Below are 21,072 nucleotides of genomic sequence, written 5' to 3'. Positions count from 1 at the left end.
GTACCCCAAGTGTCATTGTCATTATCCTGTACCCCGAGTGTCAGTGTCATTATCCTGTACCCCAAGTGTCATTATCCTGTACCCCAAGTGTCAGTGCCATTATCCTGCACTCCGAGTGTCAGTGTCATTATCCTGTACCCCAAGTGTCAGCGTCATTATCCTGTACCTCAAATATCAGTGTCATTATCCTGTACCCCAAGTGTCAGCGTCATTATCCTGTACCCCAAGTGTCAGTGTCATTATCCTCTACCCCGAGTGTCAGTGTCATTATCCTGTACCCCAAGTGTCAGTGCCATTATCCTGTACCCCGAGTGTCAGTGTCATTATCCTGTACTCCGAGTGTCAGTGTCATTATCCTGTACCCCAAGTGTCAGTGTCACTATCCTGTACCCCGAGTGTCAGCGTCATTATCCTGTACCCCAAGTGTCATTGTCATTATCCTGTACTCCGAGTGTCAGTGTCATTATCCTGTACCCCCAGTGTCAGTGTCATTATCCTGTACCCCAAGTGTCAGTGCCATTATCCTGTACCCCCAGTGTCAGTGTCATTATCCTGTACTCCGAGTGTCAGCGTCATTATCCTGTACCCCGAGTGTCAGTGTCATTATCCTGTACTCCGAGTGTCAGTGTCATTATCCTGTACCCCAAGAGTCAGTGTCATTATCCTGTACCCCAAGTGTCAGCGTCATTATCCTGTACTCCGAGTGTCAGTGTCATTATCCTGTACCCCAAGAGTCAGTGTCATTATCCTGTACCCCAAGTGTCAGCGTCATTATCCTGTACCCCAAGTGTCGGTGTCACTATCCTGTACCCCAAGTGTCAGTGTCATTATCCTGTACCCCAAGTGTCATTATCCTGTACCCCAAGTGTCATTATCCTGTACCCCGAGTGTCAGTGTCATTATCCTGTACCCCAAGTGTCAGTATCATTATCCTGTACCCCAAGTGTCAGTGTCATTATCCTGTACCCCAAGTGTCAGTGTCATTATCCTGTACCCCGAGTGTCAGTGTCATTATCCTGTACTCCGAGTGTCAGTGTCATTATCCTGTACCCCAAGTGTCAGCGTCATTATCCTGTACCCCGAGTGTCAGTGCCATTATCCTGTACTCCGAGTGTCAGTGTCATTATCCTGTACCCCAAGAGTCAGCGTCATTATCCTGTACCCCGAGTGTCAGCGTCATTATCCTGTACTCCGAGTGTCAGTGTCATTATCCTGTACCCCAAGTGTCAGTGTCATTATCCTGTACCCCGAGTGTCAGTGTCATCATCCTGTACCCCAAGTGTCAGTGTCATTATCCTGTACCCCAAGAGTCAGTGTCATTATCCTGTACCCCGAGTGTCAGCATCATTATCCTGTACTCCGAGTGTCAGTGTCATTATCCTGTACCCAAGTGTCAGTGTCATTATCCTGTACCCCGAGTGTCAGTGTCATCATCCTGTACCCCGAGTGTCAGTGTCATTATCCTGTACCCCAAGTGTCAGTATCATTATCCTGTACCCCAAGTGTCAGTGTCATTATCCTGTACCCCAAGTGTCAGTGTCATTATCCTGTACTCCGAGTGTCAGTGTCATTATCCTGTACTCCGAGTGTCAGTGTCATTATCCTGTACCCCAAGAGTCAGTGTCATTATCCTGTACCCCAAGTGTCAGCGTCATTATCCTGTACCCCAAGTGTCAGTGTCATTATCCTGTACCCCAGTGTCAGTGTCATTATCCTGTACCCCAGTGTCATTATCCTGTACCCCGTGTCAGTGTCATTATCCTGTACCCCAAGTGTCAGTCATTATCCTGTACCCCAAGTGTCAGTGTCATTATCCTGTACCCCGAGTGTCAGTGTCATTATCCTGTACCCCAAGTGTCAGTGTCATTATCCTGTACCCCGTGTCAGTGTCATTATCCTGTACCCCAAGAGTCAGTGTCATTATCCTGTACCCCAGTGTCAGTGTCATTATCCTGTACCCCAAGTGTCAGTGTCATTATCCTGTACCCCAAGTGTCAGTGTCATTATCCTGTACCCCAAGTGTCATTATCCTGTACCCCAGTGTCAGTGTCATTATCCTGTACCCCAGTGTCAGTATCATTATCCTGTACCCCAAGTGTCAGTGTCATTATCCTGTACCCCAAGTGTCAGTGTCATTATCCTGTACCCCGAGTGTCAGTGTCATTATCCTGTACCCCAAGTGTCAGTGTCATTATCCTGTACCCCGAGTGTCAGTGTCATTATCCTGTACCCCAAGTGTCATTATCCTGTACCCCAAGTGTAAGTGTCATTATCCTGTACCCCAAGTGTCAGTGTCATTATCCTGTACCCCAAGTGTCAGCGTCATTATCCTGTACCCCAAGTGTAAGTGTCATTATCCTGTACCCCAAGTGTCAGTGTCACTATCCTGTACCCCAAGTGTCAGTGTCACTATCCTGTACCCCAAGTGTCAGTGTCACTATCCTGTACCCCAAGTGTCAGTGTGTCATTATCCTGTACCCCAAGTGTCAGCGTCATTATCCTGTACCCCACGTGTCAGTGTCATTGTCCTGTACCCCAAGTGTCAGTGTCATTATCCTGTACCCCACGTGTCAGCGTCATTATCCTGTACCCCCAAGTGTCAGTGTCATCATCCTGTACCCCAAGTGTCAGTGTCATTATCCTGTACCCCAAGTGTCAGTGTCATTATCCTGTACCCCAAGTGTCAGTGTCATCATCCTGTACCCCAAGTGTCACCGTCATTATCCTGTACCCCAAGTGTCAGTGTCATCATCCTGTACCCCAAGTGTCACCGTCATTATCCTGTACCCCAAGTGTCAGCGTCATTATCCTGTACCCCAAGTGTCAGTGTCATTCTCCTGTACCCCAAGTGTCAGTGTCATTATCCTGTACCCCAAGTGTCATTATCCTGTACCCCAAGTGTCAGTGTCATTATCCTGTACCCCAAATGTCAGTGTCATTATCCTGTACCCCAAGTGTCATTATCCTGTACCCCAAGTGTCAGTGCCATTATCCTGCACTCCGAGTGTCAGTGTCATTATCCTGTACCCCAAGTGTCAGCGTCATTATCCTGTACCTCAAATATCAGTGTCATTATCCTGTACCCCAAGTGTCAGCGTCATTATCCTGTACCCCAAGTGTCAGTGTCATTATCCTCTACCCCGAGTGTCAGTGTCATTATCCTGTACCCCGAGTGTCAGTGCCATTATCCTGTACCCCAAGTGTCAGTGTCATTATCCTGTACCCCAAGTGTCAGTGTCATCATCCTGTACCCCGAGTGTCAGTGTCATTATCCTGTACCCCTAGTGTCAGTGTCATTATCCTGTACCCAAGTGTCAGTGTCATTATCCTGTACCCCAAGTGTCAGTGTCATTATCCTGTACCCTCCGAGTGTCAGTGTCATTATCCTGTACCCCGTGTCAGTGTCACTATCCTGTACCCCAGTGTCAGTGTCATTATCCTGTACCCCAAGGGTCAGTGTCCATATCCTGTACCCCGATGTCGTGTCATTATCCTGTACCCCAAGTGTCAGTGTCATTATCCTGTACCCCAGTGTCATGTCATTATCCTGTACCCCCAGTGTCAGTGTCATTATCCTGTACCCCAAGTGTCAGTGCCATTATCCTGTACCCCGAGTGTCAGTGTCATTATCCTGTACCCAAGTGTCAGTGTCATTATCCTGTACCCCGAGTGTCAGTGTCATTATCCTGTACCCCGAAGTGTCAGTGTCATTATCCTGTACCCAAGTGTCAGTGTCATTATCCTGCTACCCCGAGTGTCAGTGTCATTATCCTGTACCCCAAGTGTCAGCGTCATTATCCGGTACCCGAGTGTCATTGTCATTATCCTGTACCCCAAGTGTCAGTGTCATTATCCTGTACCCCAAGTGTCAGTGTCATTATCCTGTACCCCAGTGTCAGTGTCATTATCCTGTACCCCAAGTGTCAGTCATTATCCTGTACCCCAGTGTCAGTGTCATTATCCTGTACCCCAGTGTCAGTGTCATTATCCTGTACCCCAGTGTCAGTGTCATTATCCTGTACCCCAGTGTCAGTGTCATTATCCTGTACCCCAAGTGTCAGTGTCATTGTCCTGTACCCCGTGTCAGTGTCATTATCCTGTACCCCGTGTCAGTGTCATTATCCTGTACCCCAAGTGTCAGCGTCATTATCCTGTACCCCGTGTCAGTGTCATTATCCTGTACCCCAAGTGTCAGTGTCATTATCCTGTACCCCAGTGTCAGTGTCATTATCCTGTACCCCAAGTGTCATTATCCTGTACCCCAAGTGTCAGTTCATTATCCTGTACCCCAGTGTCAGTGTCATTATCCTGTACCCCAAGTGTCAGTGTCATTATCCTGTACCCCAAGTGTCAGTGTCATTATCCTGTACCCCAAGTGTCAGGTTCATTATCCTGTACCCAAGTGTCAGCGTCATTATCCTGTACCCCGAGTGTCAGTGTCATTATCCGTACCCCAAGTGTCAGTGTCATTATCCTGTACCCCAAGTGTCAGTGTCCATTAGCCTTACCCCAAGTGTCAGTGTCATTATCCTGTACCCCAAGTGTCAGTGTCATTATCCTGTACCCCGAGTGTCAGTGTCATTATCTGTACCCCAAGTGTCAGCTGTCATTTCCTGTACCCCAAGTGTCAGTGTCACTATCCTGTACCCAAGTGTCAGTGTCATATCCTGTACCCGAGTGTCAGTGTCATTATCCTGTACCCCAAGTGTCATGTCATATCCTGTACCCCAAGTGTCAGTGTCATCTATCCTGTACCCCGAGTGTCAGTGTCATTATCCTGTACCCCAGTGTCAGTGTCTTATCCTGTACCCCAGTGTCAGTGTCATTATCCTGTACCCCGAGTGTCAGTGTCATTATCCTGTACCCCAAGTGTCAGTTGCATTATCCTGTACCCCAAGTGTCGTGTCATTATCCTGTACCCCGAGTGTCAGTGTCATTATCCTGTACCCCAAGTGTCAGTGCCATTATCCTGTACCCCCAGTGTCAGTGTCATTATCCTGTACTCCGAGTGTCAGCGTCATTATCCTGTACCCCGAGTGTCAGTGTCATTATCCTGTACTCCGAGTGTCAGTGTCATTATCCTGTACCCCAAGAGTCAGTGTCATTATCCTGTACCCCAAGTGTCAGCGTCATTATCCTGTACTCCGAGTGTCAGTGTCATTATCCTGTACCCCAAGAGTCAGTGTCATTATCCTGTACCCCAAGTGTCAGCGTCATTATCCTGTACCCCAAGTGTCGGTGTCACTATCCTGTACCCCAAGTGTCAGTGTCATTATCCTGTACCCCAAGTGTCATTATCCTGTACCCCAAGTGTCATTATCCTGTACCCCGAGTGTCAGTGTCATTATCCTGTACCCCAAGTGTCAGTATCATTATCCTGTACCCCAAGTGTCAGTGTCATTATCCTGTACCCCAAGTGTCAGTGTCATTATCCTGTACCCCGAGTGTCAGTGTCATTATCCTGTACTCCGAGTGTCAGTGTCATTATCCTGTACCCCAAGTGTCAGCGTCATTATCCTGTACCCCGAGTGTCAGTGCCATTATCCTGTACTCCGAGTGTCAGTGTCATTATCCTGTACCCCAAGTGTCAGTGTCATTATCCTGTACCCCAAGTGTCAGTGTCATCATCCTGTACCCCAAGTGTCACCGTCATTATCCTGTACCCCAAGTGTCAGTGTCATCATCCTGTACCCCAAGTGTCACCGTCATTATCCTGTACCCCAAGTGTCAGCGTCATTATCCTGTACCCCAAGTGTCAGTGTCATTCTCCTGTACCCCAAGTGTCAGTGTCATTATCCTGTACCCCAAGTGTCATTATCCTGTACCCCAAGTGTCAGTGTCATTATCCTGTACCCCAAATGTCAGTGTCATTATCCTGTACCCCGAGTGTCAGTGTCATTATCCTGTACCCCAAGTGTCAATGTCATCATCAGGGGTGTAACAATCACAGTCGCAGAGGGTGCGACCGAGATCAGGACCGGCAGGGGCCCGCTGCACTGACATGTAATGGAAGCACCCTGACGGGCCCGGCGTGAAGTACAGTGAGAATGCCAGGCCCAGTCAGAGCGCTCTTCAAACATGAGGGGGCGCAGGAGGCAAGGAAAGGGGGCGCACTCACTCGGCAGTTCTTGTCACTGCCGGGCTGTTCGTTTTCAGAGTGAAGCAGGGCGACCTCTCCGCTCCCTGCTTCACTTTTCTTCTGAGCTCAGGCGCTCCCTCTGCTGGCCGCACATGGTGCTGCTGGCTGTGGGAGGAGCACTGAAAGCCCAGGAATCGACCTTCAGCATAGCCAGCAGCGCGATGTGAGTGTGGGAGCGCGTCATCAGGGATAAGGGTAAGTATGTTTTTGTTTTTTTCCATAAAGCTGCAGACAGGAGGCAAAAAGGGGGGCAACAACTAGAGTGAAGGGGCACAAAAATGGGCATCTTTACTGAGGGAGCGGCCTAATCTGGAATAACTACTGTGAGGGAGCACGGGCACCTAATCTGGAATAACTACTGTAAGGGGGCACATATGTGGGCATAACTACTGTGAAGGGGCACATATCTGGCCATAACTACTGTGAGGGGGCACATATCTGATATAACTACTGTGAGGGGGCACATATCTGGCACAACTACTGTGAGGGGGCACATATCTGGCATAACTGCTGTGAGGGGGCACATATCTGGCATAACTGCTGTGAGGGGGAACATATCTGGCATACTGTGAGGAGGCACATATCTGACATAACTGCTGTGAGGGGGGAACATATCTGGCATAATTGCTGTGAGGGGGAACATATCTGGCATAACCACTGTGAGGGGCACATATCTGGCATAACTACAGTGAGAGGCAAGATATCTGGGCATATCTACTGTGGCATAACTACTGTGAGGGGGCACAAAAGTAGGCATAACTACCGTGACAGGAACAAAGTTGGGCATAACTGCTGTGAGGGGGCACAAGGAGGACATAACTATTTTGAAAGGACCACAAGGTGGGCTTAATTACTGAGAGGGGTCACAAAGTGGGCATTTGTACTGTGTGGTAGCAGTTAGGGGAAATGTCCTAGATTACCCTGCTATACATTGGCATGGCTCAGTGTTACAGGCCAGCACAGCGCCCCCTGCTGGTGATTTCACAGGGGCAGTCACCATCCCTTCCTTATGTGATTATTCTTTTTTCCTCTATCACCACAGGGACCTTGGTCTGGATCCAGCAGACATAACGCCGACGCCAGTGACACCCTGGATGAGGTGGGACCAGATTTTATTAGGACTGGGTGAGTGGATTCCCCGCATGGCATACGCTCGTGTGAAAGAGCACTGGGGCCCATAGCACTCTAGTTACGCCACTGCTTGTGGTTCTCTCCTTGCTGAGCCTTATAGTTCTCTCCCCTTATATTCCTTCCTAGTACTGTCCTCTGGTAATCAATAATGACAGCCTGGCTGGACATGCTGAGCCTTGTAGTTCTCTCAGAGAATAACCAATAATGACAATGTGTGTGCAGGTACTGGGTCTTCTGCCTGCACTGCTGGCATATTGATATGTATTGGGCATTGGGGGCACAGGGGCGGGCAGCAGCACAGTGCTATCAGCATCCATATTGAAATTTATTTTCATATTCAATGTAATGTCTGTTTCTCTTTAGAGGGTTTACAGTAAAAACTGAATACTGAGTAGACCTGAGGGATTAAAACACTGGGTAGATAACAAAAAGTAGAGGCATAAGGATTGATTCACATATATCCGCTCTGTAGCGTGTTCTGTCTATTGTATTTGGCAACATCTATAACACATGCAGCTTCATTGCCGCGTGTGTTGAGCAAACTGCCACTAGGGGGCCCACTGAGGCTTTATCGCCCAAGGGCCCACATCAACCTGTGAAACATGGACACGGCTGATACAGCTTGCCCCGCCATGCCCGCACCAGTACGGTACATCCCTGTGGGGGCGCTGTTGCATCATCTGCCAAAATTTGACGGTAAAAACATGACGTTGCAGGACTGGACTGAAAGGGTGTGAAGTGCGGTTAGAATGTGTAACCTGACCCCCGAGCTGCGAGCAGAGATTGCATTGGGGGCTCTAGAGGGTGACGTCAGACGGACAGTTATGGTAAGGCCCCAATCCGAGAGAGACACCCTAGAGAAAATGTTATCCCTGCTGGAAAGAGCCCAGGGGGGGACGGGGACGTGCTAAAGTAGTGCAGTTGCGGAGCCACTTCTTCAACCGACCACAGCGAGAGGGCGAGACCCTGATGCAGTACTCCGGTGCCCTACAGGAGACGCTAAATGAAATACAATGGCAAGACCCGGAGGCCATGGGAGGCTTCGGGGAGATGGACCAGGTGCTATGAGACCAGTTCATAGTGGGGACCTCCAACAACTTCTTACAGGACAAATTGCAAGAGATGACCTGGGTGACGGCCAATATGACATTCTACAGTGTTTACCTAGCCGCCGTGGAGGGAGAGGAAGAGCACATGCCTGTAGCGGCGAGAGTAGTGAGTTGCACCCATGCTACAGGGGACCGGTCGGGGTCTGAAGACTCAGAGTCCTTAAAGGATGTGGTCCAGACCCTGCAGACAGAATTGAGAGAACTTCAACTGGAAGTGTCCTAGATGAAGGCAGACTCCCCCCGGCCTCCGGAAATGACCCCAGCACCACTCCACCCAGGATAACTCAGGTGCAGGGGCACGTCAAAAGAGAACCCCTCTGTTGGGCTTGTCGACAGTACAGCCATATGGCCAGAGAGTGCCCAGAACAGCGAAGTCCGAGTCGATGTTAAACTTCTGACCGCCGCAGTAGCTGAGCGTCCTTCGGTGGTACACCATAAGCTAAGCCCTATGCATGAAGAACACGACTTGTATGCCAGCAGCCCTGTTATGGAAGCCGAGTTGGAAGGCCAGAAGGTACACTGCCAAGTTCATACAGGGTTGGAGTGCACCCTTATGCCTCTGCAGTTCTTCGAAAGACACTTTGGACATATGATGGAGCCGGAAGATGGGAGCGTCATGAGGCTGACAGCTGCCAATAACAGAGAGATGGATGTCTGAGGGATAGTCTGGATGCGGGTCCGACTGTTTGGGCAAGACGTCGGTAAGAAGTGGGTTGTGCTGGTGGACCATTTGTCCCAGAAAGGAATGGATTTGACAATAGGTATGAATGTGCTGAGAGACCTAGTGTCACGGTCCCTCCCGTGACAGAGGTGAGAAGATCGAATAGACTTGCTGCACGTGAGGCTATCTGACAGGTCTCTCTGTTTTCCTCTTTGTATGTTATTTAGCAGGATTTAACCTCTTCTCAGGTACTGTTTGTTATCAGTGATGAGGCTCTATTTAGGTCCGCCTCACACTGCTGACCATGCAGTTGATATTTCCTCTTGGAGTTGCTAGAGTTTGTTTGTCTTGGATCTTCTGCTTCTCCATACATCTCAAAGCTAAGTACTAGTTGCCTTCTCTGTTTGTTGTTCTCTGGTGTGTTTTGGTTCTAGGCCTCAGGGAGATGCGGGTTTATTCATCTGGGAAGGAGCCAGCTGTCTCGACTCCTGCTACCTATCCTAGGGCTCGTCAGTCTTAGCAGGGCATAGGTATCTGGCGTATGAGCATTTCCACCATCAGGATCTGCTCATACTGGCAGGAGTTAGGGAAAGGCCTAGAGCAGGCATGTCCAAACTGCGTCCCTCCAGCTGTTGCGAAACTACAACTCCCAGCATGCTCTAATAGCTGTAAGCTATCCAGGCATGCTGGGAGTTGTAGTTTTGGAACAGCTGGAGGGCCGCAGTTTGTACATGCCTCGTCTAGAGATTACTAACAGGTCACCATCCCTCTTCCTTAGCTTTTGAGGCCTAGACTGTTGTCTATTTCCTATTGTGTGTATCTGGTGTTTTCCTCTTCCCCATTACCCGTGATACCTAGACCATCAACTCTATTCCAAAGATGGGCCAAAGTATTGGCAACGGGCCATCACACACCGGCCAAACCAAAAGGTTCTACAGCAGATGGTGAGGAGCTGGAGTCTGCGAAAGAGCAACATGTCTGGTCGGCCTATTGGACATATGAAGGTGCCGCAGAGGACCCCGGTGAAGGTCCCACCTCGACAAGAACAAATATTGATGCTGCCGGTGGTGGCTGGACAACAGCTGAATGGACTGGAGGTCCTGATCGAGCCCACTTACCAAGAGGAAACGCAGACTCGCCCACTGGTAGCACGGGCCCTCACTATTGTGAAAGATGGATGTGTGACTGTACGCTGCCTCAACGTTGAAGACTATGAGTTAACCGTTCCTGGGAATACCTTGCTGGCCAAAGTGTATATGTCCGAAGGGGACATCCCTCGACGAAGGGGCTTCACACTACAGCCATATAGGAGATCACCCTGGACCTATGCTGTAGAGGTCCAACAAAGGGAGACCCCAAAAGCGGAATGGAACGGTCGAGTGATCATGGCCCGGATGGGGGTGGACTGCAAGACCCTGACTCTAGGACAACAGAAGTTGCTGCAAGACACCCTTTTGGAATTTCAGGAGGCGTTCTCGAGGCATGATGAGGACTTTAGGTGTGCGTCTGCCATCGAGCACGAAATCCCCACCAGCGATGCTGCACTAATCAGGGAACATTACTGGCAAATCCCGGCTAAAATGTACCAGGAGGTGAAGGACATGGTGGCCAGCATGTTGGAAAACTGGGTGATCCAGGAGAGTCAAAGTCCTTGGGCTGCTCCAGTAGTTAAATTGGAACTACAGGCACTGGTGTGGGCCATGACCGAAAGGTTCGCAGAGTACCTGACAGGTGCAGAGGTGACCTCACGGTCAACCCATTAGCACATCTAGAGAATGCCAAGCTTGGTGCGCTTGAGCAGAGGTGGTTGGCTCGCCTTTCTAAGTACCAATACCGCATCAAGTTCCGGTCAGGTAGGGAGAACGGCAACGCCAACGCACTCTCCTGAGTCCCTGTAGGGTTGCTGGCTCAAAGTGCCGATGAGGAGATAGAGGACACAAACTCCTGACCTTGGTCGATTACCTATCTTCCAGGGGTGGCGTCTGGGATGCCAATGGTGCTGGGAAAGACGTTGGCTAATTGAGAGAGGGTCCAGAATGGCTACCTGGACCTGTAGAAAGTGAAAGAAAGGGTACGGGCCAAGATCTGATCTCGGCTAGAAGAGCGGGCCCGGCTGACTCCAGATGCCAAAAGTTGTTGAGGCAGTGGGATAAGTTGACTGTTACCCAGGGCCTCCTGTGTTGCACTCAGAGTTGCAGTACTGGTGACAGATTGTCATCCCTATGTCATTGGGACCGGAGGCTGCCTGGGAAGCCCATGAGAGGGGTGCCCATTTTGGGAGCGATAAAATGTTCAAGTGGCTCCAACCGCTTGTATAGTGTCCAGATTTGGCAGATATGGTGGCCGAAACATGTCTTAAGTGTCGGCCCTGCAGGCTGAGTAAGAGTACTGAACAGCGGGCTCCTGTCCAGGCCATCCAGGCCTCAGCACCACTAGAGCGCCTTATGATCAATTATGTACAGATTGGGTACTCTACCTTGGGACACTCATACTGTTTAGTCATGACAGATTATTTCACAAAGTATGTGGTGGCTGTACCCACCAGAGACCAGGCGGCAGAGTTGGCCGCTGAAGCGCTCTGCAAACATTTTATACTTTATATGGGTGTCCACAGAGGATACATTCGGACCAGGGGGCATGTTTTCAGGGTACTCTGATGAATAAGCTAAACCAACTGTATGGGATTGAACGTTCCCGCACCACCCCGTATCACCCCCAGGGAAACGGGGCGTGCGAGCGGTTTAACCGCACCTTTCTCCAGATGCTGCAGACTCTGGAGGACAGCCAAAAGGCTTGAAGGCCCGAGTACCCACCTGAACTGATATGCTCATGTTTTGGAGAGCCGGACGGGAGATTGAAGATCTCCACATGCTCTATCCGATGGAGCCACCACCAAGAAATACCACTGCATGGGTGCAAAAGCACCACCGCTGGCTGAGAGCAGTCCACAAGGTTGTGTGGGAGCTACTGGGACAGGTGGTAAACCCTAACCCAAGACCAGTGCAGAGGGATGGGTATGCCCCGGGTGATTGAGTGATGGCTAAAGCCAAGCAGACGTCTGGGAAGTTGGATGGGCGGTAGGAGGCGGTCCCATATATGGTGAAGAGAGGAGGGTAGACCTTGCCATCCCGGTCTATGAGGAAGAGCCAATAGGGACTGGGGGGCCTCACGAAACTTGCACCGTAACATGTTGAGGCGTTGTAATTTTGGTGAGCCAGTGTGCTTGGAGGAGATGCCTCCTCCTGCTCAGAGTGCAGTGTAAATCCCCTTAGAGGAGGAGGAATGGTGGGTTGTCCCTGCCCTGGTACACACAGAGGCTCCAGTCATGGAAAGTTTTCCACCCAGGGAAAGTGTTAAACGGTCAGCAGCTCCTCTATCCATTAGATGTGCCTGACATCCCCAGTGCTTCTGAGCCTATCACTCTACGAAGGTCAATGATGCCCAATGCTGATATGCCCCCATAGCGTTATGCCCAGGGTGAGTTTATATGGGGAGGGTTGCCGAGTACAACAACCTCTAGTGGGGTGGCATGTGAGATGGGGAAACAGTTTTCATTGTCTGAACACTGCTTGTATAGATTAAAAAAGCACTTCACATCCGGGTCATTTGCCCCCTTCCTGACCAGGCATTAATTTAGCAAATCTGACATATGTCACTTTATGTGGTAATAGCTTTGGAACGCTTTTACTTATCCAAGCTATTCAGAGATTGTTTTCTCGTGACACATTGTACTTCATGATAGTCATAAATTTGAGTCAATATATTTCAACTTGATTTATGAATTAAATAGAAAATTCACAATTTTCTAAATTTCAATTTCTCTGCTTTTAAAATAGAAAGTGATTTCTCATAAAATATTTATAACTTAACATTTCCCATATGTCTACTTAATGTTAGCATCATTTTGTAAATGTCACTTTATTTTTTAGGACGTTAGAAGGCTTAGAATAAGTAAATTGCTAAAACCCACTTTTTAAGGACCAATTCAGGTCTGAAGTCACTTTGTGGGGCCTACATAGTTGATACCCCCCATAAATGACCCCATTATAGAAACTACACCCCTCAAGTTACTTAAAACTGATTTTACAAACTTTGTTAACCCTTCAGGTGTTCAACAAGAATTAAAGGAAAATGGAGATCAAATTTTTAAATTTGACTTTTTGGGCAGATTTTCCATTTTAATCCACTTTTTTCTTTAACACATCGAGGGTTAACAGCCAAACAAAACTCAATATTTATTACCCTGATTCTGCAATTTACAGAAACACCCCACATGTGGTTGCAAACTGATGTAAGGGCACACGGCAGGGCGCAGAAGAAAAGGAGCGCCATATGGTTTTTGGAAGGAAGATTTTGCTGAACTGGTTTTTAGATGCCATGTCCCATTCGAAGCCCCCCTGGCGCACCCTTACAGTAGAAACTTCCAGAAAGTGACCCCATTTTGGAAACTAGGGGATAATATGCCAGTTTTATTGGTACTATTTTGGGGTACATATGATTTTTAATTGCTCTATACTAAGTTTTTTGTGAGGCAAGGTAACCCAAAAATTGCTGTTTTGGCACTATTTTTTTATTTTTATTTTTTTATTACAACATTCATCTGACAGGGTAAATCATGTGCTATTTTTATAGAGCAGGTTGTTACGGACGCAATGATATCAAATATGTCTACTTTGTTTGTTTCAGTTTTACATAATAAAGCATTTTGTTTTTGTGTCTTCATATTCTGAACGCCATATTATTATTTTTTTATGCCGATCGTCTTGTGCAGGGGCTCGTTTTTTGCAGGAAGAGTTGACGTTTTAATTGGTACCATTTTTGGGTACATATGATTTTTTGATCATTCATTATAACATTTTATGGGGCAAGGTGACCAAAAAATTGGTTGTTTTAGCACAGTTTTTATTTATTTATTTTTACAGCGTTCACCTGAGGGGTTAGGTCATGTGACATTTTTATAGGGCAGATCGTTACGGACGTGCCGATACCTAATATGTATAGTTTTTTTTATTTATTTAAGTTTTACACAATAATAGCATTTTTTTTAACCAAAAAATGATGTTTTAGTGTCTCCATAGTCTGAGAGCCATAGGTTTGTTTTTTTTGACCGATTTACTTATGTAGGGACTCATTTTTTGCGGGATGAGGTGACGGTTTTATTGGCACCATTTTTTGGGATATACACCTTTTTGATCACTTGGTGTTGCACTTTTTGTGATGTAAGGTGACAAAAATAGCTTTTTTTTGACACAGTTTATAATTTTTATGGTGTTTATCGGACTGGGTGGATCATGTGATATATTTATAGAGCCGACCATCCCGGACGCGGCAATACCAAATATGTCTATTTTATTTTATTTTTTCTATTTAACTTTATTTTTTTTTTATTCCTTACTCATTGCAGGGCTGATGGAGGTCTGTAGAAGACCTGACAGCTTCTGCATTCTCCCGGCCCCGGCGATCACATGACCACTGTTCCGGGACAGGAGGCGATCTAGAAGGCAGGGACACCTGGGAACTGTCCCTGCCTTCTCTCTGGGTTGCCCTGCTGTCACGGACAGCGGGCAACCCGCTCTGCAGCTGCACGATTAGCGCGCAGCTGCCATCTCTGAATGGACGTTCAGAAACGTCCATTTAGAGATAGAGATCCACCTCCCGGACGTTTATAGTCAATGGGCAGACGGGAGGTGGTTAAATGATTTGGACTGATAGTCTGCTGTTTGGCCACAAGATGACGCTGTTTCCAAAACACAGCTAACAGACTGCATATATTTTCATATTCATGAGAGGTGGAGTATCAGAGCCTGGGAAAGAAAAGGAAGCAGCCATCTTAGAGGAAGCTGAGACCAAAGAACTGTGTGAGCAAAGAATCCGACGGCATCCAGGTGTGAGAGCATTCCTCAGTGACCAGAGCTGCAGCTGATCGTGTTCAAGACCCTGTCCAGAGGAATGAGGATTGCTTCCAGGAACGCTGATGAGAGCTGAGAAGCAAAGCTACATACACTGCGGTACCACATGCTTGTTGGAGAGGCATTTGTTCTGTCCAGAGTCACCAGCGGATGAAGAGCAGACCCGGGTCGGTAAGATCGTGTACGCACCTCATTACAGTGTTGGCGCCTAGAGACTGAGACCAGGCCTGTAGTTAGTTAGATAGGGTCGCTGCTTGTGTCAGGCCACAAGTGTTACTACTGTTCATTGCAAGGACTCCATAACTTAAAGTGACATTTCACATTGGAGACAAACTCAAGCCAGGCTGGTGTTTTGCTCAAAAGGAAACTCAGGCACGTGCTACAGGACCAGTTATGGGAGGGGGAATACTGTAGAGCTTTGTAAGATTGTATCAGCGTCATTATCCTGCACCCCGAGTGTCAACTTCATTATCCTGTACCCCAAGTGTCAGTGTCATTATCCTGTACCCCAAGTGTCAGTGTCATTATCCTGTACCCCAAGTGTCAGTGTCATTATCCTGTACCCAAGTGTCAGTGTCATTCTCCTGTACCCCAAGTGTCAGTGTCATTATCCTGTACCCCAAGTGTCAGTGTCATTATCCTGTACCCAAGTGTCAGTGTCATTCTCCTGTACCCCAAGTGTCAGTGTCATTATCCTGTACCCCAAGTGTCAGTGTCATTATCCTGTACCCCAAGTGTCAGTGTCATTATCCTGTACCCCAAGTGTCAGCGTCATTATCCTGTACCCCAAGTGTCAGTGTCATTATCCTGTACCCAAGTGTCAGTGTCATTCTCCTGTACCCCAAGTGTCAGTGTCATTATCCTGTACCCCAAGTGTCAGTGTCATTATCCTGTACCCCAAGTGTCAGTGTCATTATCCTGTACCCAAGTGTCAGTGTCATTCTCCTGTACCCCAAGTGTCAGTGTCATTATCCTGTACCCCAAGTGTCAGTGTCATTATCCTGTACCCCAAGTGTCAGTGTCATTATCCTGTACCCCAAGTGTCAGCGTCATTATCCTGTACCCTGAGTGTCAACTTCATTATCCTGTACCCCAAGTGTCAGTGTCATTATCCTGTACCCCGAGTGTCAGCATCATTATCCTGTACCCCGAGTGTCAACTTCATTATCCTGTACCCGAGTGTCAGCATCAGTATTCTGTACCCCGAGTGTCAGTGTCATTATCCTGTACCCCGAGTGTCAGTGTCATTATCCTGTACCCCGAGTGTCAGCATCAGTATTCTGTACCCCGAGTGTCAGCGTCATTATCCTGTACCCCGAGTGTCAACTTCATTATCCTGTACCCCGAGTGTCAGTGTCATTATCCTGTACCCCGAGTGTCAGCATCAGTATTCTGTACCCCGAGTGTCAGCATCAGTATTCTGTACCCCGAGTGTCAGCATCAGTATTCTGTACCCCAAGTGTCAGCATCATTATCCTGTACCCCAAGTGTCAGCGTCTTTATCCTGTACCCCAAGTGTGAGCGTGTCATTATCCTGTACCCCGAGTGTCAGTGTCATTATCCTGTACCCCGAGTGTCAGTGTCATTATCCTGTACCCCGAGTGTCAGCATCAGTATTCTGTACCCCGAGTGTCAGTGTCATTATCCTGTACCCCGAGTGTCAGTGTCATTATCCTGTACCCCGAGTGTCAGCATCAGTATTCTGTACCCCGAGTGTCAGCGTCATTATCCTGTACCCCGAGTGTCAGCTTCATTATCCTGTACCCCGAGTGTCAGTGTCATTATCCTGTACCCCGAGTGTCAGCATCAGTATTCTGTACCCCGAGTGTCAGCATCAGTATTCTGTACCCCGAGTGTCAGCATCAGTATTCTGTACCCCAAGTGTCAGCATCATTATCCTGTACCCCAAGTGTCAGCGTCTTTATCCTGTACCCCAAGTGTGAGCGTGTCATTATCCTGTACCCCGAGTGTCAGTGTCATTATCCTGTACCCCGAGTGTCAGTGTCATTATCCTGTACCCCGAGTGTCAGTGTCATTATCCTGTACCCCGAGTGTCAGAGTCATTATCCTGTACCCCGAGTGTCAGTGTGTCATTATCCTGTACCCCGAGTGTCAGCATCATTATCCTGTACCCCAAGTGTCAGTGTCATTATCCTGTACCCCGAGTGTCAGCGTCATTATCCTGTACCCCGGGTGTCAGCGTCTTTATCCTGTAACCCAAGTGTCAACATCATTATCCTGTACCCCAAATGTCAGTGTCATTATCCTGTACCCCAAGTGTCCGCGTCATTATCCTGTACCCCAAGTGTCAGCGTTATTATCCTGTACCCCAAGTGTCAGTGTCATTATCCTGTACCCCGAGTGTCAACATCATTATCCTGTACCCCAAGTGTCAGCGTCATTATCCTGTACCCCGAGTGTCAGTGTCATTATCCTGTACCCCAAGTGTCAGTGTCATTATCCTGTACCCCAAGTGTCAGCGTCATTATCCTATACCCCGAGTGTCAGCGTCATTATCCTGTACCCCAAGTGTCAGTGTCATTATCCTGTACCCCGAGTGTCAACATCATTATCCTGTACCCCAAGTGTCAGCGTCATTATCCTGTACCCCGAGTGTCAGCGTCATTATCCTGTACCCCAAGTGTCAGCGTCATTATCCTGTACCCCAAGTATCAGCGTCATTATCCTATACCCCAAGTGTCAGCGTCATTATCCTGTACCCCAAGTGTCAGTGTCATTATCCTGTACACCAAGTGTCAGTGTCATTATCCTGTACCCCGAGTGTCAGTGTCATTATCCTGTACCCCATATGTCAGCGTGTCTCTGTTCTGAACCCCAAGTGTCAGCGTGTCTCTGTTCTGAACCCCAAGTGTCAGCGTGTCTCTGTTCTGAACCCCAAGTGTCAGCGTGTCTCTGTTCTGAACCCCAAGTGTCAGCGTGTCTCTGTTCTGAACCCCAAGTGTCAGCGTGTCTCTGTTCTGAACCCCAAGTGTCAGCGTGTCTCTGTTCTGTACCCCGAGGTCTATCAGTTATAAAGACTGCAGACGCTGCACAAGGATGAGCTCCGAGGCCTCGCAATCAGCCGATCTGCAGGGATCACATGACGTTTATGGCTCAGGGATAGAGATGTCGGTAAGTGCTCCCGGATTATATCTCTGAGTTCTGCTGATGACGAGCACTGAGACTCCAATCATCCCGAGATACGAGATTATCCTGTACCCCAAGTGTCAGCGTCATTATCCTATACCCCAAGTGTCAGCGTCATTATCCTATACCCCGAGTGTCATTATCCTGTACCCCGAGTGTCAGTGTCATTATCCTGTACCCCAAGTGTCAGTGTCATTATCCTGTACCCCGAGTGTCAGTGTCATTATCCTGTACCCCAAGTGTCAGTGTCATTATCCTGTACCCCAAGTGTCCGTGTCATTATCCTGTACCCCGAGTGTCAGTGTCATTATCCTGTACCCCAAGTGTCAGTGTCATTATCCTGTACCCCGAGTGTCAGTGTCATTATCCTGTACCCCCAGTGTCAGCGTCATTATCCTGTACCCCGAGTGTCATTATCCTGTACCCCGAGTGTCAGTGTCATTATCCTGTACCCCAAGTGTCAGTGTCATTATCCTGTACCCCGAGTGTCAGTGTCATTATCCTGTACCCCAAGTGTCAGTGTCATTATCCTGTACCCCGAGTGTCAGTGTCATTATCCTGTACCCCAAGTGTCAGCGTCATTATCCTGTACCCCAAGTGTCAGTGTTATTATCCTGTACCCCGAGTGTCAGTGTCATTATCCTGTTCCCCAAGTGTCAGCGTCAGTATCCTGTACCCCAAGAGTCAGTGCCATTATCCTGTACCCCAAGTGTCAGCGTCATTATCCTGTACCCCGAGTGTCAGTGTCATTATCCTGTACCCCAAGTGTCAGTGTCATTATCCTGTACCCCAAGTGTCAGTGCCATTATCCTGTACCCCAAGTGTCAGTGTCATTATCCAGTACCCCAAGTGTCAGTGTCATTATCCTGTACCCCAAGTGTCAGTGTCATTATCCTGTACCCCGAGTGTCAGCGTCATTATCCTGTACCCCAAGTGTCAGTGTCATCATCCTGTACCCCGAGTGTTAGTGTCATTATCCTGTACCCCAAGTGTCAGTGTCATTATCCTGTACCCCGAGTGTCAGTGTCATTATCCTGTACCCCAAGTGTCAGTGTCATTATCCTGTACCCCAAGTGTCAGTGTCATTATCCTGTACCCCAAGTGTCAGTGTCATTATCCTGTACCCCAAGTGTCAGTGTCATTATCCTGTACCCCAAGTGTCAGTGTTATTATCCTGTACCCCGAGTGTCAGTGTCATTATCCTGTACCCCATATGTCAGCGTGTCTCTGTTCTGAACCCCAAGTGTCAGCATGTCTCTGTTCTGAACCCCAAGTTACAGCGTGTCTCTGTTCTGAACCCCAAGTGTCAGCGTCATTATCCTGTACCCCAAGTGTCAGTGTCATTATCCTGTACCCCAAGTGTCAGTGTCATTATCCTGTACCCCAAGTGTCAGTGTTATTATCCTGTACCCCAAGTGTCAGTGTCATTATCCTGTACCCCATATGTCAGCGTGTCTCTGTTCTGTACCCCCAGGTCTATCAGTTATAAAGACTGCAGACGCTGCACAGGGATGAGCTCCGAGGCCTCGCAATCAGCCGATCTGCAGGGATCACATGACGTTTATGGCTCAGGGACAGAGATGCCGGTAAGTGCTCCCGGATTATATCTCTGAGTTCTGCTGATGACGAGCACTGAGACTCCAATCATCCCGAGATACGAGATAAATCATCACACACAGGAACAACACAGAGGACCCCAATAATCAGAGCGGGGAGCAGCAGATACAAGAACCCACTGATCAAAACTCATTGTGTGGTTTAGGTTATTTACGGGGTTCCCTGTAGCCAGGGGAGTAGCAAAAGGCTCATGGGCCCTGGTGCAAGAGTTCAGCTTGGGGCCCCCTTCCCTCAGGGCAAAAATTTCAACGGCAACCCCCCACCCCATGCTAAACTCATGACCTAACCCCTTCCCTCCAGCCAGAGGTGTACCTTGACCAGCATGCACTTTCTATAATACCAGTGTCTTCCTATGCAGCACTAGGGTCTTTGGGCCCACTCAGCCTCCAGGGTCCGGTAGCGACTGCTACCTCTGCACCCCCTATAGCTACGCCCCTGCCGGCTGAGGACCATCCCTTTTTGTCAGAAGAGTCCCCAATCATGGTCCTGAGGACCCCCCTCAGTGATCAGGGAGTCAGGTAGCAAATGTTGAGTTTTCCTGCAGCGCCACCACTGGGGAAATTAAGTATTACACCGTTCTCATTGAAATCAATGGGCTTTCCATGTGGACGTGCTGGTGGGGCGGGGGGGACCAGGACCATTGACACCTATGTAGGTCACACAGATTCCCACGCAGTTCCTTTAATGCTGATGTCAACCATGTTCTCAGCTCCCTCGTTATAATGAGCCGCCCTCGGGCCAGATCATTAGAGGAAATTGTATCGTCAAGGTCTGACCAGTCTGGAGAAGCTGTAGGCCCCGGATTGTCTTCTCGTCCACACGTCCTCCTCATCCTCAGTCTCCTGTATGTGGAGACCCGCGGCAGGGGTTACGTAACCCTCTGTTGTCATCATCTGTTCATACATGCCGCGCTGAGAGGCAAACAGTCATGGAGGACACACCCGACCAGAGGAGCTGGTTTTTCTGGAGTAGCGTGAAGGTGAGGAGTGTGTGAATAAGACGCTGCTCTTCTTCAATCATTCCTTGTTACAACGGCGTTAGTCATGGCAAGTCACATGACCAGAGTTAGCGTAATACTAGACGGAAATTCTACGCGGGGAGCGAGGTGGGACACCCGTGTATGGGCAGCCGGGATTCTGTGCGCTGGGCTGCGGGTTCTGCTGTGGCGTTCAGGCGGACCCTCTGTAGGTCTAGCTTCACTGAATGGAGCTGAACCGCGGGCAGGCTGCGAAGTGAATCCTCCTCCCTGCCGTCACAAACCAGTCCTGCTGACGCTGCTGCTGGTTTTGTAACAAACTAGGGCTGCAGCCTCTGGTTTCCCGACTTCCAGCTGTGAAACTACAACTCCCAGCGTGCCCA

General features: G+C 48.7%; 1 protein-coding gene and 1 long non-coding RNA gene across 2 annotated transcripts in view; one reads left to right on the top strand and one right to left on the bottom strand.

The window, feature by feature from the left end:
- Positions 1 to 21,072, bottom strand: part of GRAMD1C (GRAM domain containing 1C) — a 178,435-nt gene that overhangs the window by 118,699 nt on the left and 38,664 nt on the right. The window lies entirely within an intron of this gene.
- LOC122930647 overlaps positions 6,283 to 21,072 on the top strand; it is a 53,330-nt gene continuing 38,540 nt past the window's right edge. Inside the window, exons 1-4 of the long non-coding RNA XR_006388153.1 lie at positions 6,283 to 6,334; positions 7,182 to 7,264; positions 17,970 to 18,081; positions 19,571 to 19,682. This is a non-coding gene — a long non-coding RNA (uncharacterized LOC122930647). The remainder of the gene's footprint in view (positions 6,335 to 7,181; positions 7,265 to 17,969; positions 18,082 to 19,570; positions 19,683 to 21,072) is intronic.

This window comes from Bufo gargarizans, chromosome 3 (assembly GCF_014858855.1).
Source record: "Bufo gargarizans isolate SCDJY-AF-19 chromosome 3, ASM1485885v1, whole genome shotgun sequence".
NCBI classification, from domain to species: Eukaryota; Metazoa; Chordata; class Amphibia; order Anura; family Bufonidae; genus Bufo; species Bufo gargarizans.
Note: the sequence above shows the minus strand (reverse complement) of the source record. Positions and strands in the feature narration are given on the sequence as shown.